Source organism: Cavia porcellus, unplaced genomic scaffold (genome assembly GCF_034190915.1).
Source record: "Cavia porcellus strain 051 isolate PalLab524CR breed Dunkin Hartley unplaced genomic scaffold, mCavPor4.1 scaffold_29, whole genome shotgun sequence".
Classification (NCBI taxonomy): Eukaryota; Metazoa; Chordata; class Mammalia; order Rodentia; family Caviidae; genus Cavia; species Cavia porcellus.
In genome coordinates, this window is record NW_026947512.1 from 24,568,822 (window position 1) to 24,575,077 (window position 6,256).

The following is a 6,256-nucleotide window of genomic DNA, read 5'->3' on the forward strand; positions in this document are numbered from 1 at the left end:
TATCATTGTTACAAAGATCAGTGTGATATTCTGCATAATGTCCAGGTATTTCAGAATTATGACAGAGGAAAGTGATAAGCAGCAGAGTCTCTCCAAGATTTGGTGTTCAAACACTAGAATATAGTTAACATGAGGAAGAAAAAGAGGGAAATGAGTCTCTGAGACCAGGAAGGATCTAAAACAAGAATTGAAGCTTACAGAGCAAAGAGAAAAATTTCAGTGAAGAAGGAGGAAGCATGTGATGCCCTCCCCCCCAGCACAAACTCGCTCATGGGAGGGTCAACTTGAAACTGAAAACACATAGTGAGTGCTGGAGACTACAGAGCCCTCCATAGAGAAGAGCACCAGTGGATCAGAACAGCGGATGCAGCAAACCGCAGTGAGTGCAATGGATAGTGGATGAGCTGTTTCTTTCAGACCTCTGAGGAGGGGGTGATTGGCTGTGCGCCATCTTAGATGGGGACAACTGAGCTTGGGGCTTGGAGAGGGTGCTAACTGTCTCTAATGGCTCCCAGCTGAGTTCAAACAGGCAGTGGGATCAGGGACTCCAGGAACCTTGGTGGGGTGGGTTACAGTCTCACAGGCCTAGGCCAGCCTTAACTTCAGTGCAAGGGTGAAGGCTCACTGAGGCCATCCTTTACCACCCTGGAGCTGCTGTTGGTTTGGTAGGACTGATCAGTGTGAATCTGGACTCTGTCTGCCCACATCATCTACCAGGGGCAGCAGAGACAAACCTTGAAGGGACATTTTTTTTTTCTTTTTTCTTTTCTTTTCCTTTCTTTTCTTTTCTCTCTGTCTCTGTCTCTGTCTCTCTGCCTTTGTTTCTTCTTCATTTTTTTGTTCTTAATTTTGTAGAAATATGAACATAATTTCTCAGGAGTCTTGCTGTTTTGCTGTGATCTTGTTTTTTATTTCTTCTCTCTTTCCCTCCTGTCTTTTTAAAAAAATTTTATTTTTAAAGAGGATAAAATTAAACATAACAAAACAGATCATAAGAAAATCATGCAAGAGATATATATTTCAAAGAATGACAATCGGGGATCTTCACTATCATACTGTCCCTTGTTTTCTTCCAAATAGTTGTCCATATCTTCACATACAGAGAATTCATGCAAAAAACTGTTCAGAACAGGATGATGAAGGCATTTTAGTCTTCAAGACCAGAAAATAAGGAAGTCAATAATGGCTGCCATCGTGTCTCTTGTTCTATAGCTATCCATATCTTTATGAATGTTGAAATTAAATTAAACAAAACAGACTAAAATCACTATGAACAAAGAATAATACTATTGCTGGATTTCACATCATGGCACTATGGAATCAGCACTGGGTACTTAATGTCTCTTTTCCTTCAAAGTAGCTGTTCATTTTATCGTGCATTATATAATTGATTCTCATAAAATTTTTAGAAGTTCCACACATGCTCGAGTCTCTACAGTACACCAATCCTTTCTGTATTAGAGGGAAAAATAAAACAAAACAAATTCTTAGAAAAACCCGAAATGAAAAAGGCACATAAACAACAACAGCAAAGAGCCCAGAAAACTGACAATATAGGCCTTCAAAACAAGGTGGTATGAGCGTAACTAGGGTTGTTATTTTACATAATGACCTTCAAGAGTTCCTCAGATCACCATACAATAATATGCACAATTGTTCCAATCCTATGAATGTTAACTATTTTGTTCCAAGAACTTATAGAGTTTGTAGCATAATCATCTTAGCTATCCTAAAAGTTTTTATATAATTTCAGACATTTTTTCTTTTCCCTTTCTTTTTCTTTTTCCTCATTTTCCCTGAGATATTATTTTTCCCCTTTAAGCAGATTCTTATCGTTTCACTGTAATTGAGTTTGTGTATCTTATGTACTCTTATCATTTTTTACACTAGGGAGACGAAATGGTATTTACACATGTGAGCTCGATTTATTTCACTTATGAGTATAGTCTCAAGTTGCATCCATTTACTTTTAAAAATCTCAATGTGATCATTCTTTATAGCAGAGTAGTACTCCATTGTGTAAAAATACCACATCTTTTTTATCCATTCTTCAGTTGATGGGTATTTAGGTTGTTTCTAAGATCTGGCTATTACAAATTGTGCTGCTATCAACATGGGTGCACATTTATCACTGTGGTATGATGTTTTCAATTCTTCTGGGAATATGCTCAGAAGTGGAATAACTGGGTCAAATGAGACCTCCAATCCCAGCTTTTTTAGGAATCTCCAGATGGACCTCCATGATGGTTGCTCCAGTCTACACTCTCACCACAAGTGCAGAAGAGTTTCTTTTTCCCCTCAGCCTCACCAGTATTTGTTGTTGTTGGTTTTCTTTATCCTGACTATTCTTTCTGGAGTGAGATGGAATCTCAGTTTGGTTTCAATTTGCATTTCTCTAATCATCAATGATGCTGAACATTTTTTCTTGTATTTATTTGCCATTTCTTCCCCTGAGAACTGTGTATTCATGTCAGATTCCCATTTTTGTATTGGGTCTTTGAATTTTGGGGATCTGACTTTTTTATTTCTTTATATGTTCTGGACAGAAGTCCTTTGTCTGAGGGATTGTTCACTAAGATTTTTCCCCAATTTGTGGGTTTCCTTTTCACTATGCTGGAGATTTCTTTTGACATGCAAAAACTTTAATAGAACACGATCAGAGTTATTGACTCTGTGAAGTATTTCACATGCAGTTTGATTCTTGTTCATGAATTCTCTACCAACCCCTATGTCTTCAAGATTTCTGCTTACTTTGTCTTCCAACAAATATAGTGTTTCTGTTTTAATATTTAGATATTTGATCCATTTAGACTTTAGTTTAGTACATGGTGATAGGCATGGATAGTTTTAGTTTTCAGCATATGGAGAGCCAATTTTTCAGGCACCATTTTTTGAAGAGACTATATTTCTTCCAGTGGACATGTTTGACCACTTTATTAAAGATGAGGTGGCAGAGTGTGTTTGTAGTTGTAGTTGTATCTTCTAATCTATTCCGTTGATCTTTGGGTCTGTTTTTATTCCAGTACCATATTGATTTTACTACAGTTGCTTTGTAGTATAACTTCAAGTCATGGATTGTGATGCCTCCTCCCTTGCCTTTGCTATTCTAGGACTCTTCTGAGTTTTAGGAGTGATTTCTCTAGCTCTGTGAGGTATGTTAGAGGCATATTGATTGGGATTGCATTAAATCTATATAACAATTTTGGGAGAATGGCCATTTTCACAATGTTTGTTCTTTCTATCTATGAACAAGGGATGTCTTTCTGTTTTCTGAGGTCTTCGATTTCTTTTTTCAAGATATAATAATTTTTCTGGAATAGATCTTTTGTTTCTTCCATTAGATTTATTCCTAAGTATTTCATTTTGATGGGTGCTATTGTAAAGGATGTGGTTTCTCTTATTTCTCTCTCAGTGGTTTTATTGCTAGTGTATAGGAATGCTATTGATTTTTGAGTGTTGGTTTTGTATCCAGCTACATTACTGAATTTATTTATTATACCTAGGAGTCTTTCAATGGAGTTTTGGAAGTCTTCTATGTAGTGTATTATGTCATCTGCAAATAATAATTTAACTTCTTCTTTTCCTATCCTTACTCCTCTTATTTCTCTCTTTTGTCTAATTGTTCTGGTTAGTATTTCTAGCACTATATTGAATAGGAGTGGTGATAATGGACATATTTGTCTTCTTCCTGATTTTAGGGTAAAGGCTTTCAGTTTTTGGCTATTTACTATGATGCTAGCTGTTGGGTTATAGAAGGCTTTTATCATATTGAGGTTAAGACCATCTATTCAAATTTCTATAAAATTTTTATCATGAATAAGCTTTGAACCTTATCAAAACCTTTTTATGCATCTATAGAAATGATCATGTGGTTCTTATTTTTGGCTCTATTGACATGGTGGATTACATTTATCTATTTGTATACGTTGAACTGTTCTCTGCATTCCTGGGATGAATCCCACTTGGTTAATGTGTAATCTTCTTGATGATTTGCTGCATTCTCTGCCAAAATTTTATTGAGAATTTTTGTCTCTGTGTTCATTAGAAAGATTGACCAGTAGTTCTCTTTTATGGTTGAGTCTTTCTCAGGTTTTGGTATTAGAGTAATGTTTGCTTCCAGAAATGAATTAGGAAGAATTGTTTCCCTTTCAATTTCATTGAAAAGTTTGCAAAGTGTCCGTATTAAATCTTTCAATTTCTTGTAGGATTCCGCAGTGAATCCATCTGGACCTGGGTTTTTCTTTGTTAGTAAGGATTTAATTACATTTTCAATTCCATTCATTGAAATTTGGTTATTCAGCATTTTTATATCTTCCTGACCCACCTTTGGTAATTAGTATGTTTCTAGAATCTGCCCATTTCTTCTGTATTATCAAGCTTATGAGAGTAGAGGTTTTCAAAATAGGTATTGGTGATCTTCTGTATTTCCTTAGGGTTTGTAGTGATTTCATTTTTTTCATTCCTTATTGCATGAATTTGAGTTTTTTCTTTCCTTTTTAAAATAAGGTTGGCTAGAGGCCTGTCAATGTTATTTATTCTTTCGAAGAGCCAACTCTCTGATTCATTGTATTGTTTTCTTAGACTCCATTGTACTGATTTCTGCTCTGCTCTTTATAATTTCTTCCCTTCTTTTGACTTTGGGCCTGACTTGCTCTTCTTTATCTAGATGTTTGAGGTGTAGCATCAGGTTGTTTATTTGTGTTCATTCTGTTTTCCTGATGTGGGAGTTCACCGCAATAAATTTTCCTCTGAGGTCTGCTTTCATTTCATCCCATAGGTTCGGTAAGATGTATTTATATTTTCGTTTGCCTGTAAATATTTTTCAATTTCTTCTTTAATTTCCCCTGTGACCCACTGATTGCTCAGCAATGTATTATTCAATTTCCATATGTTTTTGGGGCTTTTGAAGTTTCTTTTGTCATTAATTTCTGGTTTCCTGGCACTGTGATCTGATAACATGCATGAGATAATTTCGATTCTTTTACATTTACTTACCCATGTCCTGTGGGCTAGTATATGGTCTGTTGTAGAGAACATTCTATATGCTGCTGAGAAGAATGTATATTCTGATGTCATTGGGTGGAACACTCTGTATACATCTACTAAGTCCATTTGTTCAAGGTATGATTCAGTTCTATTATTTCTTTGCTGATTTTCTGTCTAGTTGATCTGTCCCTTTGTGTCAAAGGCATGTTAAGGTCTCCTGTTATAATTGTGTTATTGTTTATTTGATTTTTCATTTCTGTTAATATGTGTTTTTGCATAGCTGGGTGCTCCCAAATTTGGTGCGTAGATATTTCAGATTTTTATCTCTTCCTCTTGAAGTTTTCCCTTAACTAGTATGTAGTGGCCATCTCTAACTTTATGGATCATTCTTGGTTTGAGGTTCACGTTGTCTGCAAACAGAATAGCTACCCTTCCTTTTTTGGAGATCTTTTTGCATGGAGTATTGTTTTCTATCATTTGATTTTCAGTCCGTGTGTTTCCTTTTGGGTTACATTGATTTCCTGTATACAGCATATGGTTGGATGTTGTTTCTTGATCCATTTACATTAAAGGTTATAACAAATATATATTGGTTTACTTTTCACATGTTATCTTTCTGCTGTTGATTTTTTACCTTTCCACTCTGTTTAATTGTTTGCCTTGCTTAGTGGGTTTTTTCTATGTCTGTCTAGAATGTCTTTCAGTATTCTTTACAGGGTTGGTTTGGTGTTCATGACGTTCTTCAGTAGTTCTTTGTCATGGAAGTATATTATTTCTCCATCCAATTTGAATGACAGTTTTGCAGGGTACATCAGTCTGGATTGGAAGTCATTTGATTTTAGAGATTGCATTCTCTTCTTGACTTCACTGTGTTGAGAAGTCCGCTGTGATTCTGATAGCTTTCCTTTATAGGTTATTTGTCTCTTTTCTCTAGCAGCTTTTAATATTCTGTTCTTATGTTGGATTTCTGGGATATTGATTATTATATGTCTGGGTGTAATTTTATTTTGGTTATAGCTATTTGGAGTTCTATATGCTTCACTGTTCTGTATGTCAATTTTCCTTCTCATGTTTGGGAAATTTTTGGCTATTACTTCTCTAAATAGCCTCTTGATATCGTTTATCACCTTTCTTTTCTTTTATACCTATCAATCTTATATTGTTTTTCTTTGCATCATCTTGTAGTTGTTGCATTGTTATTTCCTGGTTCCTTGTTATTTTTCAAAGATCTTTCCTTTCCTGTTCACTAGCTGCAATCTTGTCTTCGAGG

General features: G+C 35.4%; 1 long non-coding RNA gene across 1 annotated transcript in view; it reads left to right on the plus strand.

The window, feature by feature from the left end:
* Positions 1 to 291: 291 nt before the first annotated feature.
* Positions 292 to 6,256, plus strand: part of LOC134473874 (uncharacterized) — a 29,234-nt gene continuing 23,269 nt past the window's right edge. Inside the window, exon 1 of the long non-coding RNA XR_010044354.1 lies at positions 292 to 379. This is a non-coding gene — a long non-coding RNA (uncharacterized LOC134473874). The remainder of the gene's footprint in view (positions 380 to 6,256) is intronic.